This window comes from Trichoplusia ni, unplaced genomic scaffold, assembly GCF_003590095.1.
Source record: "Trichoplusia ni isolate ovarian cell line Hi5 unplaced genomic scaffold, tn1 tig00003448, whole genome shotgun sequence".
Classification (NCBI taxonomy): domain Eukaryota; kingdom Metazoa; phylum Arthropoda; class Insecta; order Lepidoptera; family Noctuidae; genus Trichoplusia; species Trichoplusia ni.
In genome coordinates, this window is record NW_020800393.1 from 1 (window position 1) to 14,053 (window position 14,053).

The 14,053-nt window shown below is 36.7% G+C and overlaps 1 pseudogene; it reads right to left on the reverse strand.

Moving 5' to 3' along the window:
* Nucleotides 1-1,246: 1,246 nt before the first annotated feature.
* On the reverse strand, nucleotides 1,247-13,525 carry LOC113507895 (annotated as a pseudogene).
* Between the last annotated feature and the right edge of the window lie 528 nt (nucleotides 13,526-14,053).

Here is a 14,053-nt window from a genome sequence, read left to right on the forward strand (position 1 = left end):
AAGATATATTAAATGAAATAGAACCAAACAGATCTTTATTAATACATTTATTAACATTAAAATATACATTCTTAAATATAAATAATGTAACGTATTCCGTGAATTATTCGCCAAAACGTGTCTCATATCTTACACGGCTACAATTTGTCTTTTAGACAATCTGCGCTCTTAGACAAGTGACATTTTTAAAGCAATGACCCAAATGTATGGAACAGGGTATTTGACTAAATCAAATAATATAAATCTGTATAGTGGTCAGACAGATTTCCAATAAATATTTAATACATAATTTTAACTTTATGACATAATTAACAGTAAGCAAGATTGAAAGGATTTAAGGTTGCTAACATCACATGCTAGTAAAAGCGAACTGGTAAGTGACGTCACAAGACATTTGATTTCACTGTACATCTTCACTTTTTTGTTTACGAAGATAAAATAAAAAATGCGTGTAGAATATTTTTAAGAAATCTGTGTAATGGAACTCAACAATTCTTTTTTAGAAATACCCTTTTCACAAGAATTGTTATTCCCATACATTTGCAGGAATAGCACTTGTAAAAATGTCACTCCTAAGTGTTGTAATTTAAATGCTTGTAAATTGTGTATAGTGTACTACTTCTGTATAAAAATATAAATTATTTATTTGCAAAAAATATGTCAAATTGTTTTGGACTTCATCAACATAGAAAAATTGGAAAGCCATTGCCATTATTAATAATTTACGAATTATCCATGATTTTATACAATAATCTTAATTCAATAAACAAAAAATTCAAATAACACAAAAATAACAACATCTTGAATTCATTTAATTTTTGCTTTTAGCTATATTTTGCCTCCACACTGGCTAGAAACAGTGAATATTGAACCGTATCACTAATACATAAGGCTAAATTTTGCTTTAAAAAAACATAACATCATATGATAAAGAAATTGAGACTCTATCTTACACAATTAAAGTTCAATTTCGCATAACATTACAAGTAACAAAATAGAGAAAATAGCTGGACGTGTAATATTGAGATTTTCGTATTTTACAATGACTTAAACACTAAAGCTTCGTTCATTAACGTATTGAAAGAAAAAAGTTATAATATTTCTGTCCCTTTCAATCTAATTAGAAGTGCAATAAGATAAAAAGAGACAGATATAGTTTGTGAATATTTATAAGATTATTTACATATAATTACATAACATACCCATTAACACTCCTTCAACTCTTGATAAAGCTAACCTTCCCCATTTACATCAAAATATTGCTCATTAAAATGCATTTTTTATATATTTAATCACAACAGCTTGTATCATACTGGGCATACATCTTGCGAACGCTGTGCGAAACATTTATCATCACGAAATGGATTTAATTTTGAAGAAACAGTTCTCTATATTATAATAGCAACGTTCTTTTTTTTTCTTGATAAAGCCTTCCTCTCACGTATTAATCGCGATAGCTCGACTAGTTTCGGACCCAACCAGAGTCCTTAATTATGAGCAAAGGCAGCGAGGAGCGACTCACACGGTCGGTTCAAGTAAACCCCCTTTACACCTCCCTGTCTGTTAACCATTATCAAATTATTATAGTCAGCTATTGTGTATAGGTTGTTGTCGCTTTGGCTTTTGATACGTAATATCGACAAAGGTCACATTTACACTTATGCGCATATCCACAACCGAAGAATTCAGCAACAAATCTAAATCAAAATGATTTGCATGTAATATACGAAGTGCATCTTTATTAAAGTTACAAAAACAACTATCTCTGTCTTACCTACCATTTTGTATACTTCTATCTCACTCCGTGTTTTAAGCCGCAATTTCTTTTACACATTTGCATACATATATTTTTACTTTTTATAATAGTGCGCTTTACCGCAAAGCTAAGTAATAAAATACCTGTTTTAGGTAAACCATTGATGTTTGTTCTATGTTTGTGACAATTATCCTCCTACTTCAGAGAAACCAATTTGCATGCTTTTTACTCGGTATGTAACAAGAATAAATTGATAGTTTCTACAAAACTGGTCAATACAAGTAAAGAAATTAATTACCTATCAAATGTCTAATCAAACTCGACGTTTAGTTAAGATTTTTGATTGACCAACAAAATGTTTAATAAACAGATCAAATTCATAAACTTAAGAAACTGATAGTGTTTTATTCCGTGTAACTGACAACCGAAACAAATGACTAATCGTTAAGACAACGATCCTTTCTGATTGGTCACGTGACATGTAAGCGCTTGCACAAGTATCAAGTGCCCACATTTATATGAATGTATGAATACTTTTTGCGGAGTCTTATGATTAATCTTCGATGACTATCCACCGATGCTGAGTGGTCTTGACTTGTTCCTGCAGTAGTGGCGTCCGGACGTTGAGCTTGACTTCCAACGAGCCTCCTGTAGGCCGACGCCCGTCCATCAACTGGAAAAAGAGTATGACGTTTAGTTATTAGTTGTTAAGTCATATTTTTTCACAAACTGCCCGCGTTTTGTTTGTTTCCTATACCAATGCACGGCACGGATAGCCGAGTGGTTGAGGTCACCAAGCCAAACCCACTGAGCGCGACGCGTCACAGGTTCGGTCCGCGTAGGACAAACGTTTGTGTGACCCACGAATACTTGTCCTGAGTTTGGGTGTCTGTGTGAATGTTTGAGAAACCCTTCGCTATACAAGGATTTAATTCCTTAGGTTTCAGTTTTTTTTTTAAGAAATGAGAAAGAAGAAACAAAAGAAATGTAAAATTTAGAAGTATATTGATATAGCCAGCCCGCGAGCTTACCGGGAAGGAGTTATGCAGCGTGATGTGGTCCTGCAGCGGCGCCAGCTTGACGGTGGCGGCGCCCACGAGCGCGTCGCTGCGGAACCAGCCGCTGCAACAGAACAGCGCGTCAGCGCAGCCGCCGCACCTGCACACGCCAGCCTCACACACACACCCGCGCCAGCCCGCACTAGTCCGCGCCAGGCAAAGCTAGCCCGCGCCAGACAAGCCAGCCAGAGCTAGACAAAGCCAGCCCGCGCCCGGCAAAGCTAGCCCGCCGCACTGCTCAACCCGGCCTCATAGGGGCGACTAATAATTTTCATCTGGACAAGGTGTTCGTCGAGGGCCGCAAGCAAAAATTTTTTTGAGATCTTCATTGATATCTTGAATGGTTTATAATACACTTTGATCGTAAAGTCTGCCTATATTCGAGGCCGCAGGTTGAGTACAGCTGGCGTAAAGCATACTACGGTACGAAACACTAATAGACTAGATGGAAGTTTTGTACAATTTGTTAGAAAATAAGAAACTAGGGCAGGCATTGCGTTGTTCCCGCGGTCCCAAGTATAAGGGAGACAGTGATCCACCCCGGTGATGTTATATGTGATATGCATGCCCATCTAACAGTTACAGACACACAATCTTAATGTACTTTCTACACCTTGCCAAAGGGCAAAAAAATCCGTGAAGATTTCTGCAAATATGAGCGAATGTGTAATAGGAGTTCGGATACCAAAAGAAAAAAGTGAGTTTAAGTATAGCAGTCCAAATGTTAGTTAAGCAAGGCAGGATGGGGTAATGGGTTTATGTTTGAAAACCGGAAAAGACCCAGATGCAGTAGATGTATGGAAAACGAAAAATCGAAAAAAAAATACCCTTATGAGAGACGGAAGATATAGAGAGGAAATAAAACGCACATTTGAAATGGAACGTATTAACTACAAATAGGCAAAGAAATTAAAAACAAGATCATTCATTGTGGGCGGACACAAGAACAAGAAAAACTAAACTATCTTCTATCTTTGAGAAGAGGTAATAGAGGATTAGGACAATGAAAGCATCTGGTCTAGACCAAATAAACTACAGAATTAACAAAACCAGGTATTTACAAACGACATTAAAAAAAGTCAACCTTAGCTGTATTACGGTTTAGTAGGTAAAGGCTATATGCATGCCAATTCAGGTCTAAAACCAACACTAGGTTTAGTAAGAAACAAAAAGTTAAGTCCTATTTCTAATGTACACATAACATGCTTCTTAACAATTAAAACCTACACAACTAATTTTGATAATCGTTACTACTACAAACCTCTCCCAACCTGAGTATTTGACTAAATAAGTATAATTAGTTCGTGTGTCGTCACTTATCAGTACACACTTACTGACAAGTGACGTCATTAGACATACTTCTTTATGGTTCACCATACTTTTATAGCCTAAGTCGAAGAAATTACATTACCTTCTTGGCCAAATAAATAATTTTAGGCAGAAACCTTCTCGAGAACGCAGATTTATGGACAAGAAACCAAGATTGAGAAGTCTTTTCTTTTGAAGCTAATGTGAATATAGTTTCCTAAAAAAGGGCTAGATGGCGCCTGTTATTCAACACTAAATCAGAGTAAGAGTGATGATTCTTCATTCGTTATTATTTTCAAATAACCTGAAATATAGAATTCCAAATATGCAATGACCCAACCACATAGTGTTACCAATACTCACATCTCATGGGAAAGCCTAATAGAGGGCCATTTATAGGCTAAGATATAATTTGTATCTCTTTCAAATTTCTAGGAAAGAAATCTGGCCCTTTTGAAAGGCATACATGGGGACACAGGTTCTTCAAGCAGATGACTTGTTGAGAATTTAATCTTAAATTGGATTTGGTAGGCCTTCTTTATAGAAGAACAGATATGAAAGACCTAAGTCAGCTACAAAACTATTAAAGGGAGAAAAATACAAATTCAGGCTAGTTGTTTAATCATAATGATAATGAGCATGTCTTGAAAAAAATAGTTGGTTACTCGCCGGATCCAAAATGAGGTTCCATTATACCGCCACGATGGGCAGTAGGAGACAACATCAATGAGAGAGATATTCCTTTTTTTTAGCCATTGTGCTATTTGTATCTTAAAGGTAAAACATTACTGCCATATGAAAAAAACTACACGTTGTTTAAGTGTCGCTAGAAATGTATATTAATCTATGCATGTCTAGTGTTTAGTGATCGTGGCTCGTTTACAAAGTGTCAATGGGTAATGGGGTAATAATGGGGTTGAGGAGGTCAGATAGGCAGTTGCCTATCAGCTGCCTCAGCTGAATCCGATTAGACTGAAAGCCGACCCCAACATAGTTGGAAATAGGCTAGGCATAGCAGCTAACGCTTGCTGCTATGCGAAGTTCTTACTTATATCTAAACCTACCTAAATTAAATGTTAAGAGCTACTTACCCGCGCGACCAGACTTTCGAACTTGATACCGTGTCGTTTGAACACCCTCAGGCAAGCTCTGGTGCGGTTGATGGTGAGGTTGAATGTCTGGTTGTATTCAGGATTGTTTGTGTCCTTTACTATAACTGTTCTATCTGATACTGGTGCTTCCTGTAGAGATTTTTATGTATAAGTTTAGGACATGAATAATTTAGCATTGAGCTCTTTGTTTTGGCATCGTAAATGTATTTGTAATGGGTCTACAATAGTTATTCATTTTCCAATTCTAAATTAAAATAAATATGGAATAATATAAAAATCACGTGATCAAAAGGAGGGATTTGAAAAGTCTCTAGTTATTTCACTAAACTAAGTGTAAAAATGAAGGGATATAATTATTTATACTCAGATCATTTAAGTACTTATGAAGGTAAACAATCTTACAAAAGAGAATAGAGAAAGAACTACTGTTTTATTTTAATGAGTTAACGCGGTTTAATGATTTTGAAAAAAAAAGATAACCAAGATTGTTTAACTTTAAATTAAAAAAAAAATTAAAAAAAAATAAAATTAAAAATGTTTTATTATTATCTTAAACATTGAATACATACATAAATCATCTAAAATAAGGAATTATATAGTATATATATTATATAGTAATACGACTTACCTGTGGAAAAGGAAACTCGAATTTGACATAAGTATCAATATCTTTGGGATTCGCCACGTTGTAGGCTATCCCCCGCACGATAGTCAACCTCTAAGTCACTATCACTAAGGTGCGTATTGCATTGCACTATAGAAAACTGCCGGCATTTCATAGTGGAACCTTGGTAATACACCGCGACGTCTGTAAAGAGAAAAATATATTTTTTTTTAATAAAATTCTTTTAGAAAATACAAAAACTCTATGGAAGGTCTACGATTGTTATTATTATTTATGTAACTACAATATATTCTGTTAATCTTGAACAGTCAAAAAGAGGAAAATTAGTTGTCACGGCTTTGAGTATTGACACCATTTGCTACATGCTCAAGAAACTACAATAAAAGCCGATTTTGGATATCAATAAAAATCAAACTCTATTTTTGAGAGTTAAGATAGTTTCAATATTAATACTGACTTTAAAATATTGTTTTATATCTACTCTTTTCAAAATATCGTTAAAACTCACTTAAATTCCAAAAACGCGACATCCAATCTCTCCGAGATATCCTGTATCATGGGCTCAATCTTTTTCGCTTCCGCAATGTTCCCGATCTTCATGTTATGCTCGTAGTGAGCCTGGCACAGCTGCCTCTGTAGCTCCAGCTGGTGTTGCAGCCTGGAGAAGACTTCGTCGTGTGAGGCCGACGTGTCTATGGAGGCGTCGGCGGCGAGCGCGCCCGCCATGATGCCGTCGTCGGGGCCCGCGCCCGAGCCCGAGGCCCGCGGGGCCTGGCGACTGCCCCCACTGGCCGCACTGCCCCCGCTGCCCCCGCTGCCCGCGCTGCCCCCGCTGGCCCCGCTCACCCCGCTGGACGCGCCCGACGTGGTGGAGCTGGTGGACTGGCGCCGCGGCCGAGACACACTGTTTACTAGCTCCTCCACCCACGCGGTACTGTGGCTACTGCCGCCGCCGTAACTAGGGGAGCAAGGAATCAATCAAAACAGAGGCAAATTGTATGAAGATTAAGAACTGGAAGAAAAAAAGTTAAGGACGGGAAAAATTAAAACAAAAAGGAGCATATTTTTCTGATGCGGTAAACATGACGTTCAAAATAAAACGACACTACACTAGCGCCTAAAAATATTTAAAATAAATAGATGTTTCTCTGCCATGGGAGACATGAGACCAAAAAAAAACTATTTCTAATTACTACCCCTATCATTTACAACCCTGATTAGACTTAATACAGACTCCTTCCTTCTCTTCTCTTCTCCCGAGGACGTTTCAAAACATAAATGATTTCAATACATACCGTGCTTCAAGGTCCCTCATAGAGTAGGGTATGACGACCACATTGTCAAGGTGGACTCTCTTGCCGGCGCGTGCGTCTTCTATTATAGGGTCGTAGTACTTCACCATGCGGAGTAGACCTTTTGCTGCTGGTATATTATCTGAGAGAGAGGTAGTAAAGTTAGGATAAATGGCGAAAATATTTTTGGCTAATAAATTTTGTCAGAGGGAACGTAACGTAATTGAACTCTTCCGAAACCACTCGACCGTTTTCCATGAAATTTTGTGTGCATATAGGGAAGGTTTGAGAATAGGACAACATCAATTTTACAAAGCCTTTTATTCTCTAGACCTATTTAGTTAGCAAAATAACTTTCACTGGGACATCTCATTATATAATTAACTTACCATTCTTCTTAAAGAATAGTGCTGCTTCCTTGAATTTCCTCTGTTCTTGCAACAGGTATGCAAGTGGCTCGTTTTTCGTCACCTTACGTTCGGACGATGGGGTAGCAACGGGTGCTGGTGGAGCAACCGGCTGCTAATACGAGAAATAAAGCGCATTTAGAGAAAAAATCCTTACAAGTTAGAAGTAAAAAATGATTTCAATAAAAATATTCAAGAGACAAAATATTCAGATATGCTATAAAAGTATGGCTACAGCAAAAACATCGTAAAATGATGATTGAATAAGAAAAACAATCCCAACCATCCAAGAATGACGAAAAACTGTTTTTTTATAAACCTTACAACTTTCTAAAATAAAGATGTATTAACAGATACTACCGCTTTAATGTAATAATACAGCATTCGTTTAAAACTATAGTAATCATTTTTAGATCCTATTATCCTACTAATATTATAAACTTGATAGCTCGAGTGTTTAAGGATGTTTGGATGTTTGTTCCTCTTTCACGCAAAAACCACTGAACAGATTTAATGCAACGTGATACACTGATAGTTTATAACCTGAATTGAAACATAGGAGGTTTTATTCCGATTTGAATTCCAGTGCGAAACCGCGGGTAACAGCTATATTTAATAGAAATTTTTAATTTGCTAATTACAACTTTACTGATTAGCGACTGTGTTGTTTTTCCATGAGAAAGTTGATGCAGAAAGGTCAGTGGGAACATTTGATTTGTAACGGGCGGTTAACAGCTATGTTTAAGAGTAGCTCACAGGTCTGCCGGCAGTAGGTAGCGGGCCGAAGCCAGCGGGCGCGGGCAGCTCGTCCGTGTTGATCGGACGACCCGCGCCATGTTGTTTAATGGCGTCCGCGTACTGCTTCGTGATCCTGTTCATACGACGGGCCTTCGACATGTTGCCTTCCTCTTTCGCTTTGGATTCTAACTCCTGTGTAAGAAGAAAGGGGAGTTTAAGATATGTAGGTAATTATATTCGGGGTAATTAAAGCGGGTTTTTTGTAGAATGGTTTAAGTTATAATCAAGCAAGATCAATTTTCTCCTTAATAAACGACTCTCGCACTAAGGAATTTTATCCTTGTGTGCGAGGGAGTTTTCACATGCAAAAAGCCATCTACTCTTAGCACGGAAATTTGTAAATTGGCAATAAATAAAAAACGTACCAAAAATTTATTTCAAATAAGGGTATTCTGTTTGTTTTTTTTTTGTAAAATAAAATAGAATTTAGCAGATTCATGTCGCTTGAAAAAGAATTATGTTATGTTTTCAATTAATTTCTCGCAATAATCAAGACAAATTTTAGCATAGGCATGGACTAGCCACTATTATTAATCAAATTACTAACCCTGAAAGCCATTAATCTTTGTTTTAACCCTTCTTCCAGTGTGGTAGCTGTGACCAGGACGGGAGGCGCCGGTGCTGGAGCTGAAATGATATTTTCATTAACTTTACGATCGATTTGTTCGATCTCCGCATAAAACAAGCATTTGTGTGATCCACGAATGTTTGTTGCGAGTAGCCACTATAAGAAATTCTAAATTCAAGTGTTTCGGGGTATTTTTATTTTCAATAAACACTTGTTGTGTACCACCTGTCTCCACCAATTTTTCTCATGCTCATTTGTGTTAATATATACTCCTCTAAATATGCTTTATACCTTCAGAAGACTGAATGCTCTCATCCTCCCTGCCCCCCTCAGCGGAGTCAGCGAACATGGCGACAGTCGGCAACTCGTTCAGATCCATCGCCTCGCCTCTTTTGTAGGCCTCTACCACGATGTCGAACTGTTTGGTCACTTTCAGAAGGTTCAACGCTAACGCCTTGTTCCCATTTCGTTTAGCTTCTAAAGCTGCTACTTTAAATTCGTTCTTACGAGCTGAAAAGAGAAAAAGTTTTATAGACATTTTGAAAAACTACAGGTCTTTGTTACACATAATAATATAAACTGCTATAATAATACTGTCATATAGCACAAGATGTAGTTCATTTCAAGTTCTATTTGCTGCAAAAATACCCTGGAACTAAATGAAGTTCCAGTTCATTTCTTCATCACTTCTAAATTCGCCGAACATACCAGTTAAAATGAAGGGCCCCCGTTATGAAAAATAGATAAACTCAATCCAAGTGGGCAAAAATGATCATTGCTAATTCGCCCTATGAAAACATAAATTATGCAATAGTGAGAAATACCTGCCATATTAATTAACTTACCTAGAATAATCTGCAAGCCTTCATTAGTCTCAGCTCTATGGCTGCTCGGCTCCGGTGGACTCGGTTCCTCAGGTCTTGGCGATGGAGGCCTAGGCTTTTCAGACCTCGACGCAGGACTCGGTTCCGGAGGTCCAAAGTCTATTAGTGGAGCTTCTGGAGCTTCCCTCGGTATTTGCGGAGCTGGTGACGTTGGAACTTCTTCCGGTATCCGTTGAGAACCGTCTGGGGCCTTGCCAACTACGACTGGTGGTGGAATATCCTCGTTCATGATCGGTTTCCCAGCTTTCGCTTGTTTTAGAAGATCTTGGAGCGTTTTAAGGCCGCGTCCGAATCTATGTGAAAATTGGGGTTTTTAATGTCGACGCTTTTGAAATTGAGAATAGGAAAACCAAAACTTTAACGCTAAGCTACATCCTAGACAGATTATGGAACGATATAAGTGGATTACTTTTCTGTGATAAGTGGAATAAATATAGGAACTTCAATCCACGCTGAAGTTTGGTAGTGCAAATCAAAAATATGAGTTAATTATATCGGGATGCAATGAATTTTTATTCTATCCTTTGATCTGTCTTCTATCGTAAACGATACTTAGGTAACATTTGAAGCAAATGACCAATCAGATGAAAATGCGAAATGATCGGCCAATTACAAGAAGAACAACAGTTACCTTTTTCATCAGTTACAGTAAATTAAGTATTTCTTATTTTTAAACCTAAGAATAATTGTATCAAGTGGGCAATTATTAGGGCAAAAGCCGCCATAGACAAAAAGCTTATAATAAATACACGGAAACTGTACTAAATGAATAGTTATGAAGTTACAAACAACAGTTACAAGTTATGACCGCGCCGGCTAATTATCACGTTTACGGAAGAAACACGAACAATAGAATCGTATTTTTTTAATAAGTATGCTCTACTTAGTCTGCCGTGAATGAGTAATTCATATTCAACTTCATTAGATGAAAACTAAATCTTTTCAACTCATTTGTAATTTAAACTTTCGGTAAATTGTAACAGGATTAAATTATTTTTTTACGACAGAGAGCTTATTGATAACAATCGTCATTTGTTTTTAATCTAGGCGAGTGTTTTTGTTTTAAAGGATTTGTACAGCACGTTAAACCTACAGAGCGCGACGTGTCACGGGGCGCGGACGAGTATTTGTGAGATTGAGTCTGGGTGTGTTTGTGCACCTGACTTACAATGTTTGTGACCGCTGCTACAAAAGGATTAATTTGTTTAATGCGGGAGTCCTTTTTTTAAGAAAATAGTTCATTGCATCGCGAAAATAATTGTATTATACTGTAAATGTTAAACAGGTTCCTTTTGCTGTAAGAGCTTTTTGCGTATTTTTTTTTTCCACGGCAAGAAATTCTTTGGAACTAGCGATGGATGACCACATCAACATCCTTCGTATTTTGAATGTTCACAAAGTGCCACTAAGTAGCCTTATTTGAATAAATTTTAAATAGGAACTTACTATTACTACTGCATTTTGTCTACATAACATAAAATACCAGAAATTTATCTATACACGAAAAAAACACAGTTCTTCTTTCATTTCATTTGACAGAAACATAATCCTCACCGTCTCGCCCGACTGCTCTCCCCATTCGCCTTGGCATTCTTCTCAGCGACGGTATAATTAGTGATCCTGTCTTGCAGCAGGCTGATGGTACTGCTGTCAGTACTGAGGGGCGCGCCGGGGGGCGGGGGTGCGGGGCGGGCCGCGCGGGGCGGGGGGACTCGTCGTCGTCCGCCAAGGACAGAGCTTGGAGCTCGTTGAGAAGATCAGGGTCATCATCGTCACCTGTTTGAGATGGTATAGTTATTAACATATTTGGAAAGTGAGGGTTGACACACTAACGTTTTATCGGTTGAGTGAGAATGGTTGAATGTTTTATAATATATTTGTATGTGCGTGCTGGTGTTTCGCAGCCGATAGGCGAAGGTTTCTCGTAAGATACTTTGACTTAAGAGCATTTGGAAGAGGTTTCATCAAGAAGAGGTATTCTCAACACAACCATGTTTGTAAATTTAGAATTCACTACTACTTTTGATATGACCATAACTATATTTTTCTCCGTTTTAATACATAAGTAATTTACAGTTTCTGCATAACATAAACAACAGTTAACATACCTGATGCCTCATCATTAGAAGGTATATCCTTCAAGCTCTCGGCTATCATCGCATCAAGATTCACAGCAGAAGTTGTAGGAGGTGGTTTCTTGGGCCTGCGCCTCTGCTGGCCTCCGCTGATCGCAGCCAACTCCGCTTCCAAGTCAATATCGTCATCTGATAGGTCCAGGGGCTCATCATCATCGTTTAAGTCCGGTATGTCTATGAGGCCAAACTGAAATACGAAAATACTTGAAACCAGACCATAATTTGTGAGCTTGGCATGGTAATCTAGTAATCTTTGGAAATCTGTTTAGTCAGGTATTGGTTTTTAGTCACATTTTATTTTTAACCTGAGCTTTGTGGCAAAACAAAACCTTTAAAATTGATTACCTTTACATAAGTAGCTAAAAAAATGTGAGTGTGATGGGTGACAAACAATTACTAAAAAGAATATTCTTTCTGTATATGTGAAATGAATGCTTTCATAATCCCATTCCTGATACAGTAAAGAAACACACTAGTGCAATGATTATTCAATTGTTCTTGCAACCTACTGCTACTCACATTAGTGACCTTGGACAGATTTCTACAAAAACTGATGTCAGAACTATTTAAAGCCTTAGAAATAGGATGATTATCTCAATTTATTGTTATTAAAGAGATGATGATCATTAAAGCCAGATACTGTGTTGCTGAATATGAAAGAATGACTTTGGTTATGTCAATCCAACCTTTTTTTTCCTACAGCTGGGCAAAGGTCTTAGGACTCTAATTCTCATGTTTTCAAAATTATCCTTAATATATTTTTTTTTTCTTTATTTTCTACATTACTGTCCCTTGTTTTGATAAAAACCAGCAATAAATTGATAAAAATTAAATTAAGTCTTGTTTGTTACAAATAATTAACAAGTAATATCCATACCCTTTTTTTACAACTACAATTATTTTGATGTTGCCTTGGGTTTCAGTTTAAAAAGGAAAACTTTTTTTTTTAATCTCTTACAGCAATTTTTTTATGTACTCGATATATCATACAGACATCTTCTTGGATAGATACTAGATAGTAATCACGTACTGTAAATTCAGCAATTTAAAGTTTGCAACTCATGTTTACTTAAATCAATAGGTTTTCAGACAGCTCCTTTTTCCTTTGTCTGCAAGCATGGAGCCAGACATTAGCAGGTCATTAAACTCTCATAACCTATTTTATTGCTCATAAATACGAATACGAACAAAATACAATAAGAGTATTCACTCTATTTATTTATTTAATAAACTATGTGCTTTAAATGACCCTTTGTTTACAAAACCTTAATCAGCTGATAAGGTCCTTCTTAGATTAACCTCCAAGGAGGATTTATCATTCCTTAACGACAATGACTTATTCCTATAAATAAACTAACATTAACTGCAATAATACAACCGGATGAGACCCTAAGAAGAAGCAAATAATGAAATGTATGACTCACCTGAGACAAGTTAGTTTTTTTACCGGAATGCGGCCTTCTAGACATTTTACACTTTTATTGATTAAAGATCACTATATTTTGTGAAATAATCAATAATGTCCCACCTATTTTAAAAACTTGACAAGTTTTATTTGGCTTACAAAATAGACCCGTGCGTGATTATTTTTTTTTTTTTTTTTTTTTTTTTTTTTTTTGTTTATGGCAATCTGCTGTTCTTTACAACAATTTCTGCCAGTGTCGTGTAGTGATAGCACATGGGTAAATTGTAATTATTTACTGGGACAGTTTCCTTTAATATTTTGTTTCTTTTTTACCTGAAACAACACAAATATAGGTGTTAGTAAATATTAATACTTATCATACAGATTATGTACAAACATATAATATATAATACTACATATAAAATAATTACAATCTTATTTTGTTAATTATTATAAATTTAATAAAGGCACATATAATTTGGGGATTGGGAAAGAAGGAAAGGAGATGACGGACATTAACTGTCGTCTGACTTTGACATTAAATAAATGACAATGGTGACAGCTAAAGGCAAAGCTGTAGTCTGTTATGAGTCTGTTGCACATTGCACAGTGACCTTTGATTCGTGAATAAACATAAGCGATCACCATTCGCTATTTCTTATTTATCAATAAAATATTTTATGATAATTGTAACCGTTGCTTTAG